Raw genomic sequence first — 12356 nt, 5'->3', positions numbered from 1 at the left:
TTTTTTTAAGAACCCCAAGAAATGTATCTGAGAGTTTGAAAAGGACTTATGACCATCCTTTACCCACAGAGAGACCATTAAGTAGGCCAAGTTATAGTGGCTACAGACTCATCCCTATCTATCATTTCCTCTGATTTCTCGGGATAACGGCTCAGAATGAAAACATGTAACCCTATTCAGCTGGGCAAAATGCTTTTCTACTTCAAAAGTCTTTTACTAATGTGGAAAAAAATGATTAAAAGAGCCAATGGGTATTTTTCTACTCCTTCTAATTAAGTGATAAATCCTATCTGTAGGAGAACCCTGAGCCATGCTGGGAATACGCCTCAGAAAAACAGAGTAAATAAGGAAACGTTAGGTTCTTTGAAAATGAAAAGTGTCTTGGGCCAAGATTTGATAACCACTTTACATTTCTGAAAAACAACATTTAAGTGCAAATACACACTAATGAAATTACTGATCTTACTGAAAACCACTTACTCCAAAATGACAACCTAATAACTATAACCTCATAAATTTATTCAAAGGCTAATAAATCTTTTATAGACATATTTTATAATAAACTCTCTGATGGATCATTTCCTTCACTGACTTAGCTGACTTCCAAAAGATGCTGGTACACTTTAAATGAGGAATAAGGCATAAAGACAGGAGAGAGGGGCAAAACATTATTACCCTCACCACACTATTTAGTCTATTACCATGCAAGTAGGATATTATCAATGTCCAGGCTACAAAGGGGTTGAAAAATGACTTCACGACATACACTTTTTAGTGTAATTCCACTTTAATGGGGGTGGGGAAATGGAGTACAACTGTCCATTGTGACTCTAAGCCAATCTAAAAAATAACAACAAAAAAAGTGAGATAACTTTATCAGATAGACCTGGGAATAACAACTTTATAACAAAAGTATTCTTTTGAATGAGTTTCCTAAGGCATTAAGAAATGATTTAAATTTATTTTTACAAGAACATGATTTACACACAGGTTCAAATGCATTAAGGTAACGTTTTCAAAACTGTGCCAGTACTGAGAAAGGGACCAGCAGCCTTGCCAACTTCACAGCATGCCCACTGTGCTCCTACAATAGTCATTAACAACCAAGATCCTGGCAACTACTGTTTCTTCCTTATGTTTGCTTTGGAGTAATTTTTATTACCCTATTAATATTCTCTAAACTGTCCCTAATCCTAAATTCAACAAAGGATCTGTTCTAGAGAAGGAGAAGTATTAGATACATGAGAGGTCTAACATCTGGCCAATCCAAATTACATTTTGCTCAACTCAATCCTAAATAAATTACAGGTGAAAAATTTTTGTCACAAGACAATTTTCTCTTAAGAGATGAGCTAAAAGAATGACTTCAATCCAACTGCTTCCTCAATACTCATACCAATAACGAAAACAGAAAGAATTTTAAATGATCAGAAGTTTCTCCCCGGTACACATTTAACATAACTGAAGAGAGATACAGCACATAATGTCCTCTCCTTCACTCTTCTAAAAAATTCCCAAGTTTGAAAATCACAGAACTAAAATGAATCCATACCATATCACCAGTATGGCAAAAGTTTGCAGAACAAACACAGCCAGGACACACTCAATGTCCCATGGGAGGTAAAACAGAAAACATGTATCTTCATCATCAAGAAAATCACACTCGAGCACCTGGGTGGCTCAGTCAGTTAAGAGTCTGCCTTGGACTCAGGTCATGAACCCAGGGTCCTGGGATCAAGCCCTATATCAGGCTCCCTGCTCAGTGGGATTCTGCTTCTCCCTCTTCTCTGCCTGCTGCTCCCCCTGCTTGAGCTCTCTGTCAAATGAAGGGAAGGGAAAGGGAAAGGGAAAGGGAAAGGGAAAGGGAAAGGGAAAGGGAAAGGGAAAGGGAAAGGGAAAGGGAGAAGAAAGAAAAGCAAGAAAAAAGAAGAAAAAAGAGAAAAGAAAAGAGAGATAAAAAAGAAACTCACACTCTGGGGAGCTTGGCTGGCTCAGTGGGAAGAGCATGCAACTCTAGATCTCAAGTCGTGAATACAAGCCCCATGTTGGATGTAGAGATTACATACATACATAAACAAATAAATTAAAAGAAACTCATGTTCTCAAGGATGGTCAGAATGTTTGACACAACCTTTCTGAATGCCCTACAGGTGCAAGAAGCCATATGATAAACATATCCACTATTTATTACGGCTAATTTTTCTATCTTGGCATAGGCATGTCATTTAAAGAAAGTACAATACTCAGGAGTAATTGGCAGGTATATCTAACATTCCAAATGTTCCCCAAACACTGCATGGGAGAACTAAGAAATTAGTCTGTCCTGATATTAATGCAGAAGGAAGCAATAAACAGGTTACTAAACCTGCCAGACCACTATCACATACAGAATGGACTAGATGCAGAATGGGAAGTATTTATTTCTTCAAAAGCCAATTCCAATTAACTGGTGATGACCATCTCCCGGCCTTTGTTGAGGTGGTTAGATCCTTTTAGTAAAAAGCCATATCCTGTGTTCCTTGACCTCAGAAGTTGGATGTTTGAGTTGCCGCTACTGACCTAACATCAGAATGTTCACTGGAGTTGTTTTTCCAGTAACAGCAATGTGCCACACATCTGCACACTGTCTCCAGTCTCCCTTGTGATCAATGGTTGCAATTCAGTACAAAGAGGCTGCAAAATGTGGCTGTGTAATGGAGCACTTCCCTGATTTTGAACAGATAGTAATACCTAACATGTATTAATGTTTAAGATAGAGCCAACACTTAAATATTAGTGCATTTAATGTCCAAATTGTCTCTATGATATACATTCCATCACCATCACTCCCCTTTTACAGATGAAAAAGAGGCACAAGGAGGTGAAGTAACTTGCTAAAGGCTGTAAAACAGGCAAGAGAGCCAGAACTGGACCACAGACAGTCTGGCTTCAGATCCCCCAGTTTTTTGTTTTGTTTTTTTTTTTTTTAGATTTTATTTATTTATTTATGACAGACAGAGAGAGAGAGAGAGAGAGAGAGAGAGGCAGAGACACAGGCAGAGGGAGAAGCAGGCTCCATGCAGGGAGCTGGACGTGGGACTTGATCCTGGTTCTCCAGGATCACACCCCAGCCGAAGGCAGAACTAAACCACTGGGCCACCGCTGGGCCACTGGGGCTGCCCCAGATCCCCCAGTTTTAACCACTTCACTTACTGCCTCTCTGTCCATTGCACTCACCAAACCTTCAGTTCTGTTAATGTTATCCAGCGAGTAAGCCAGAAGTCCAAGTTTCATGGTGGTGTAAATCTATTTTACCTGCAGTTCAGAAATGTTTACTCTCTTCAAGGGGCCTGGATTCTGGCAAAGAGTGCTCAATTTACCCATACCTTGGGCTATCATTGGGTATTTTTTTTTTAATCAAACATTTTATAAATCATTTATTCCGCCACATAAAGTACACCCTCCATTTAACAGAACCCTCAGGAAATGCGAGTTTTCGGGTTAAAGCAATGTTCCCATGAACAGAACATTAGTCAGAAAATTGGAAGAAGCTGATTCCTAAAATACAAGTCTTGGAGAGATATGCACTGTGAATGGAATCTCTGACAATTAGTCATTTTAAAGAACTTTACAATCATTATTCTAAACATCATTTCTCACGGTACAGGAGTGTGGAAGGCACATGGCCTATGACATTTAACTGAATGGTAAATACTAACCATCCCTCCTCAGCATACTTAGACGTTGATTTTCTGAATATACACATCCCCCTAAGGGGAGGAATTCCACTTCCTAAGTGCTTTGCTGAATATGTAGTCTTATTAACCCTTAATAAAGCAGATGTAAACTTGGCCCCAAAAAATGACTTCAAGGAGTAACAGAAGAGAATAACTTTTAAAAGAATTTGTTATAAACAAGTCATACTCCAGTGTATAGATTATTTTCCAGTGCTCCCACTGCACCCTTTTCCATATTATTATACTTCAGATCATACGCATTAAACGAACCATCTTGGTTGTCTCCAAATTCAAAATACATGGTATCATATGTAATGGGCAATTCTGTATTTTTTTTTTTTATTTCCGTTCCTGATATCAACAGTGTAATGAGAAATTTACATTCAAGCTTCCAATCTTTAAAGTACAGCATAAAAAGGACTACATATGCAATAAAAATTAAATGAATATTAACAACATTTTGAAAGAATGCTAGCTCTTAAAAGGAAATCAGAAGTTTAAAAAAGAAAAAATACTCCAGATGCTGGAAGAATATTACAGGCAGTGGTTAAATTCATGTTCCCAACAGAAAAAGAGGAGCATGTACCCACGTTATATAACGTGTATGTACTACCATTAATCTTTATATTGAAGCTTTCCTATTTGCCATAAAATTAAAATCTCAAAAATCAAAGTTTTAATATTTTGTTCCATATGAATCATCTGGCACACCATATCAGAGAACCTAATACCTATAAAAAAAAGTTCATGATTTCTAATCTCCTATAGTCCCAAACTTAGAGCAATAAAATTAACCATTTTTCCCTCTATAAAATGTTTTAAGTGAATTACCATCAATAAGAATTAGTCATTCTTTGGACCACAGGTAAGGGCCATTCTCCACACCCCATTTCCCAAACTTTGTTAACAATGGGGGCTGGTTGGTGAGCTTGGGTCCTTTTTAAAGCAAGAAGTAATGACCTAAGACGTAAAGACACTCTAGCACCGTAACTGAGAGAATGAGACACGTATACGGTTTACCTTCCCTTAGACAGCTCTTTCTAGACTTGACCCAATGACACCTGCCAATTCCACTCATGTTCTCCTTACCCTTGTCTCCGCCGCTGGAAACTAGGGCTGTATGCACCAAAAAAGCCAAGGGCCGTGAAAACCGAGAGGAAGTCTCCTTCTGTGCTCTCATAAAGAACTTTTTATGAAGAACAAATTAAGTTCACTTTTTGAAATGTATAAACCACATAACAACAAAACCACAAGAGGGAAACAAAAAAAAAAAAAAAAGTCCAGTAAAGGCAGTAAATTATTTTTTATGACACTCCTGCTGGTAGGTTACTCCTAGCTGGAAACGTCTTCCTCAGTTTCAGCTCTCTCCAGCACAAATGTATTCTCAATCTGTCTTTAAACACCACCTGGCCACTTCCCTTAGGAAGTGCTCCTGCACTTCACCCGCTCATTACCTGTATCAAAACAGACGCCCCTGGCTGGGTCCCCTTCAGCCCTCTGAAACAACCCCTCTGGAGCACTCCTTGGCCTTTTATGGTGGAGGCATGTGATGAGAGTGTCTGCACCAGCTGTTCTTAATTACCTCTCAGGCTGGGGTGAATGACTCAGCAACCTAACTTTTTTAAGGAGTCATCCTACCTTGTTATCCCACCAACACACTGCACAATGGTAAACCACTAGACACAGCCACGTTAGACAACAATAACACACCACGCGATGCTGTCACTGAACCGAAGCCATCCCACTCCAAGCTGACTCAGGAACAGCCCTTTTCTTCCCCAGGCTTCTTCAGCCAAAGACAGAAGTGGCAAGTGCCTTCAAGCCCAGCCCAGCCCAGCCCTTCTGCACCACGACCCAAGACCAGGAAGCAGCCTGCCTACCTCTTCCCATTTCTCTGCTTGACCATGTGAAGCGCTCAAGTGCTCAGTCACCAACACGCCTGGTGGATTCCGCCCCTGATCTCTCTGGACTGCTCTAAACGCAAAGCCTCCGGACATCAGGAGCCTTAAAGTACGTGCATGCACAAGGGCCCGGCAGCGGCATCCTCCGCGGGTCACGGTCCCAGCACCGATTCACGTCTCCAAACAGATGAGCATCCCTGCAGAAAACAGCCTTTGTTCCTTCAAGCATCACACAGCAGCCTGCTTTTTGGTTTTATCTCCCCCCCCCCGCCCCCCGCACGCGTCTTTCACAATTACTACTACGCTATACCTGCATCAGCCCAAGTTGAACGCGGAGGGCTCGGAGCACAAAGGCCCCCGCGCAAAGCCACTCGGTGACACGAAGCCGCCGCGCAAGGAGCGGAGAGCGACGGCCCTGCCCACCCCCCCCACCCCCCCCCGGCGGGCGCAGAGCCGGCGCCTCCGTAACCCGCACCCACCCCCACGCCGGCGGCCGGAGGGAGCCCGAGCTCCAGCGGGTGGGCGCAGCCCCAACAAAGGGAGCTCCGGGGCGTCCGGCCCTGCGAACCCAGCCCTGCAAGGTGGGGGTGTTTTCGTTTGTTTTCGTTTTTGTTTTGTTTTTTGCTCCAGCCACCCCCTCGGCCACTCAAGGCGACCCCCCGCGCAGCAGGCACCCGGCCCGGCCGCCCCGAGGCAAGCAGCTCGCGGGACGCGGCGGGAGGCGGCGGGAGGGCGACACCGAGCCGGGCCGGCCGCGCGGGCGCTGCTGATGTGTCACAGTCCGGGCGGGCCGCGGCTACGAGGGCCGGGCTGGGACCCGCGGCGACCCGGGGCGACCCGGGGCGGGGAGGGCCCGGAAACAACAGCGCCGGCCCGCGCGGAGCACCGGTGCAGGCAGGTCGCCCCTCCCGGCGGCCGAGGCCACTTCCAGGAAGAGCCGCCGCCGCCGCCGCCGCCGCCGCCGCCGCCGCCGCCGCCCGCCTCCCCGGACCTGCCCGCGGGCGGCCCCTCACCGGCGGGCACCCCGCTTGGACCCTCCCGGGAAGGGCGCGCCGGACGCCGAGCCACTCACCAGAGCCGAGGCGCCGCGCGGCCCGACTGACGGCAGCGAGCGAGCCCGGCGGGCGGCGCGGGCAGCGGTCAGGTGACTCACTCCCTCCCCGCGGCCGGCCGCCCCCTCCCCTCCCCTCCCCTCCTTCCTCCCTCCTCCCTCCTCCCCTCCCCTCGGCCGCAGCCGCGGCCGCCGCCAACCTCCCGGCGCCGAAGCCCCGCCCTCCGGAGGCCCCGCCCACCGCGCGGCGCCAAGCCCCGCCCTCCGGAGGCCCCGCCCCCGCCGCAGACCCCGCCCCCCGCGAGGCCTCGGAGCGCGGGCTGGGACCCGCCGGAATCCCCGAGGCCGCCGCCGCCGCAGCTGCGGCCGCCGCCCCCGCCCGAGGCCCACGCCACAGGTCGCGGGGAGGGGACTGCGGGCCCGGAGGGGACTGCGCGGCGGGGGCCGGGTCTGCGCGCCGCTCCCCTCTGCGAGCGCCGCCCGCCGCCTGCACGGGAAAGCCACCGAGGACCCCCCCCCCCGGGGCCGGTCCTCCCCGAGCGAGGGCAGCGAGGACAAGGCGGGCTGACAGCCTCGGGCCGCGCGTGTCGCCAGGACCCTCGGGCCCAGGTCCCGCGGCCACCGGGCGGCCCCCCCCAGACCCCTCCCTCCTGCGCCGTCCCTGGAGGGCGGCTGGGCGCCCCGGTTCGCGAGGCGGTGTTTGAGCTCGCGGGTCGGATCTGCCGAGCGCATCCAGGGTTTTGTGGAAAGCATCTGGCAGCCCTACTTTCTCTGTCTGACAAAGAAAACAAGGGCATCCGGGCTAACAGGTGTTCTCCTATAGGCTGTGGCTGCCAGGAAACTGGGAGCCAGGGTCAGCTGAGCCCTCGTGGGGCTTTCCTCCTCCGATGCTCATTCTGCTGTTTAGCCAATTGTCAGTTTTAAAATTGTGTTCCCAAGCCATTTAGCACCTCTGGAGTGTAAAGCGCTGCCTCTGCGAGGAGATGCACACGTGGCAAAGCCCAAGCTTATCGATCTAGAGAGAGAGACTGAGCGCGCGGAGTCGGTGCCAGCCGAACTGATTGGAGTCCAGGTGATCCGTGCAAAGGGATTTAGCTGTTAGCTGTGAGTTCAAGTGGAGAGAAAGAGGAGATGGAGAGAAATCGGTGGCTGAATAGCAGCTGCACCAGGGTGTGTGGACTCATTTTTAAACGCATATGCAGACAGCCCTGCCTGGAGCTGCCAGGGCAAAAAAAAAAAAAAACAAAACAAATTTACCAATCTAATAAAGTCGGTATTCTCACTTAGCATGACTGCATTTGTACTTATAGGTTAGGGACATTTGAGTTACGTCCAGAATACATGAGAAAGTGACATGAGTGCAAGGAGTGAAGTGATTGACTCTGACTTCAAATCAGGGCAGGAGGTGACATTGCATTGGGTCTTAACTGGGAAGAACGGGGCCCTGCAGTCCAGGGAGGGAAGAGCATATGCAGCAGGCTGTTAGTCCAGAGGGCACTCCAGACTGCCAGGGTTCATGGTGGGGTACAAACACTGAGAAATGAGAAAAGAACACAGACCAGGAAAGGATTTGGATTCTTCCACAAAGGGACAGTTTTTAAGGCTTTATTCTTCCATCCTAAGCCAATGAAATTATATTCTTCTTTCCTCCCACACTTTTACAGTGTCTTCTAGATGAAGAACAGATCCTCACCTCTGAGAGGAATTCTTCCTTCTTCACTTTATTTTTTTTAAAGATTTTATTTTATTTATTCATGAGAGACACACCGGGGGGGGGGGGGGCAGAGACACAGGCAGAGGGAGAAGAAGCAGGCTCCATGCAGGGAGCCTGAAGTGGGACTCGATCCCAGGACTCCAGGATCATGCCCTAGGCTGAAGGTGCTAAATCGCTGAGCCACCCAGGCTTCCCCCTTCTTCATTTTAGATAATGGTAGTGATATTTTCTAGCACAACCTCTGATATGCTTCATTGTTTGAAAAGTCTTATAAATGTGCTGAAGATACCAAGACAGCTAGTAATGACCCTCAAATTTTAGTGTATCTATGAATCTCTGGGGTGCTTGTTAAAATACAAATTCCTGGGTCCTGCCCCAAAGATTTTGACTTCATAGGCCTGAATGGTACCCACGGATGGGCATTTTTAATAGTGACACAAGTAGGGACACCTGGGTAGCTCAGTGGTTGAGCATCTGCCTTTGGCTCAGGTCATGATCCCAGGATCCTGGGTTGGAATCCCATGTTGGGCTCCCAGCAGGGGTCCTACTTCTCCCTCTGCCTCTATGTGTCTGCCTCTCTGTGTCTCTTGCGAATAAATAAATAAATCTTTTTTAAAAAATGGTGACACAAGTAGTCCTCAAACCACACTTAAGAAGTACTGAGTTAGAGCTTATGGTGTGTAGCAGGGACAGGGTAAAAATTAAAGAATGAAATAAAACCAAGTCAGAATGGGCCTCATACACTATGCCTAGGATTTGGCCTTTATTCCATGGCCCAACAGAATATAGAGATCTCCAAGTCATATGATTGTTTTTAGAAGCTAATTCTAGAGAACTTCATTCACTCCATTTCTGTTGCTTTAGCTCCTTTTGTCTTTAAAAATTCATGTGCTATCCAGTCAACAAAATTTGGGGGGTTGAAAAATAGGCTTTCAACTATGGGTAATTACCAAGATAAATAAACAGGTCTCACAACTCAAAAAACTGCCAGTTGACACTTCTTCCCTCAGAGAGGATTGTGATTGAAGCCATAACTCCCCTGCCCCCAGTTGGAAGATTTTCATGGAAAATGAACATATTTTTTTAGAAAACAATAAGGACTTCCTGGAATAGCATGGATGATCATGCCCTAGTGTTTACCTGATATCTGAAATAAAGGAGAAGTGGAAGGGAATGTAACCTCTGGTTTGAGATGTACACAAAGTCTAAGATTTAAAAAAAAAAAAAAAAAAAAAGACAGTATTGGAGAAGAACTAGAACTAGATCAGGCAAGGGCCAAATTGGTGAAAGTGATGCTGCCCAGATACCAGATTTAATGACAGCCAAAGTGGCTCTATGTAGAATCCCCCAGTTCCATGTAGAATTCAAAAATTCCTGTGACTCCAAAAAACAGTTGGAGGCCATGGTGGACTAAAGATTGCTGGGAAGTTTGTTTCACTCTCCTCATCAGGAAGAGGAGTTTCTTTTTCATCCCCCTGAATCTAGGCTGGCCCTGTGGCTGCATAGCCAAGAGAACACTGCAGAACTTATGCTATGCCAGTTTCGTATCTAGTCTTAAGACTGGCATCTTCCACTTACTCTTTCTTGAAATGATCTCTCTTGAGACACATCCTCTCAGAAACAAGTCACCATGCTGTGAAAAATCTAGTATGTATCTCTCCAGTCAGTAGCCCCAGCAGAGCAGCCCACCAGTAGTCAGCATCAAATGCATCCTGTCAGTGAGCCCTCTTGATGTTCTGATGTAGTGAAGTTTATATGATTGCAACCCCAACCAAAAGAAGCTCACAACTGAACCCAGCCAACCCATAGAATTATAAGAAATTAAAATGATCGTTGTAAGCTGCTTAAGTTTTCAAGTAGCTTGGCTAAAGAAAATATATCAGGGTGGAATAGAGCCTGAAAATGTAGTTAAACTTGTAAAAGGAATCACAACCCCAATGATCAGGGGTGAGAGGGAAGTTCAGATCCATAAAACAAAATATATAGAAAAGACTTTAATTTTAAGCCTGATCTGACACTTAAAATTTCCCCCAATTACAGCTTAGTTATACCTCAAATTTCCCTCACTCTTTTGCATGTATTTATTGAAGTAAAGAACATGTTATTCTCTCAGAAGCTAATGCTAGACATTGTATTTATTATATAATAAATAAATAAAATTACTACTAAAGTTACTAAATATTTGATGCAAGTGCCTTTCTGTGGAGCCAGTGATATTTCTGCTTGTTGCTGAGTCAGAAACGGCACATACAGAGCCTTCAGCCAAGGTCACATGTCTGCAAAGAGCAGAAAAATCCAGCCTGATAGCTTTGTTACATGTATTTGTTGATGTTTACAACAAGGATTATATAGCCTGCAGCTCTTGATCTTTTATCGAAAAATTGATGCACGTATTAAATTCTACTCCATATTTGTTTTAATAAAAATGTTCTCAAAATTATGTAATATCACATATATAAATATACATATAAAATACATGTGTGAGTATATAAATATATTTAGTAAAAGTGACACAATCAGTAGACGCACTATATTTTAACTCACCTCTGGCCTATACCTGTTTATTCACCTAGAGCAGTGGTGTCAACAGAGGCCAATTTTGCCTCCCCAGAAAATAGGGTGTTGATAAGGAGGGGAGGGGGAGTTAGAGATATCGAGTGGATAGAGACCAGAGATGCTGTAAACGTCCTGCAATGCACAAGACAGTCCCCATGGATAAAACACTTTGTGAATAAGCATACTATATTCCCCATTCACAAAGTCTCTGGCCCCAAATGTCAATAATGCCAAGGTTGAGAAGCCCTGACCTAAATGTACTCATGTGCCACTACGAGAAATGTGTATATATCCTTGATAAAGATGAGCTACACAATCTTCTGTAGCTTCCTAACAGCCAGGTCAAAAAGGAAACCTGATCACTCAAACCTGAGCTAACTGGGATTGGGCTCAAGTGACCACAGTTAGAAAAAGAAGTACTGAAATCCTTGAGAAGAGAAAATGAGTACAGGCTGTGAGGACCCCGCCCTACCTCTTACACACACACACAAACACACACACACACACCCCATTTCAACAACCTGTTCCCTGGACTGGGCTGCTGTAGGTAGGAAATACTTTGGAAATGGAGTAGAATGATGTCTGACCTCCGAGATTTAAAAGCTAGAAAAAGAGCTGTTGGATCAGAGGACAGATAGGCATATTACCACAAAGAGAACCATCACTTGGGGTTGCTAGATTTTCACTACTTGGCCACTCCAGAGTCCCTCTGGCCTTCTGCACCCTGCTCTGTGCTACAGGACGAAGGTCTATAGACACAGAATCCATTGGGTTCCCTGGCTCCCTCACTTCTGGCTTTATTTGGATAGTGGGAGTCATTACCAGGAACATAGCTGTTTCTCTGTCAGACCATAGTTTGGCTGTAGCCATTTTCCTTTTACCAAAAACTTGCACTTTTCTCAGGTAACTATCATCTAGAGCTACAGCCAAAGCAGCAGCATCCTTCTAGGAATGAGAGCTATACCTCCCCATCTGGGTTAGCCCCAGGGTGCACCACTGTCCCTTGGCGGGTTACCTGTCCTCACCCTAGTAAGTAGACCCATATGTTTCTTGCCAGTTCCCTGACTGATTCAGCAGGCCAAGACTTGGGGGTAGCCAGAGTGAACATATGTACACATATAAGGAAAGTCAAAAGGAGGAGTTCTTCAAAATGTGAAGCCAAGAAAAGGGAGAACCAGAAGCATAAACACAGACACACATCTCTTGTGCTGCCCAGGGGGAGAGTGCAGTGGCCAAGGATACATATTTTCTTCCTGAGTACTATTTTAGTCCTGAGGACATTGGGAAGAGAGGAGCCACAGACTACTGTGGTTTGGTTCCACTAGATCAGCCATCAAGGTCACCCTACTCACATCCCTCTTTGATTTTTTTTCCGATGATTTGGCTACACATACATTTGCCTGAGATTATTCAGTTGG

The 12356-nt window shown here is 46.0% G+C and overlaps 1 protein-coding gene across 5 annotated transcripts in view; it reads right to left on the bottom strand.

Annotated features, from left to right (window-relative positions):
• The window catches only part of BACH1 (BTB domain and CNC homolog 1), a 43205-nt gene extending 36364 nt beyond the window's left edge, over positions 1-6841 (bottom strand). For 2 of the 5 annotated variants that reach the window (XM_072806693.1, XM_072806689.1), the window contains exons 1-2: positions 6690-6810; positions 5597-5814 (exon numbers count right to left, since the gene is read on the bottom strand). The gene's annotated coding sequence lies outside the window, so the exon portion shown is untranslated. Of the gene's footprint in view, positions 1-5170; positions 5390-5596; positions 5815-6096; positions 6254-6689 lie in introns of those variants that run through there. The other 3 variants (XM_072806690.1, XM_072806691.1, XM_072806694.1) reach the window with 3 other exon arrangements.
• Between the last annotated feature and the right edge of the window lie 5515 nt (positions 6842-12356).

The sequence above is a fragment of the Canis lupus genome, chromosome 30 (assembly GCF_048164855.1).
Source record: "Canis lupus baileyi chromosome 30, mCanLup2.hap1, whole genome shotgun sequence".
Classification (NCBI taxonomy): Eukaryota; Metazoa; Chordata; class Mammalia; order Carnivora; family Canidae; genus Canis; species Canis lupus.
Note: the sequence above shows the minus strand (reverse complement) of the source record. Positions and strands in the feature narration are given on the sequence as shown.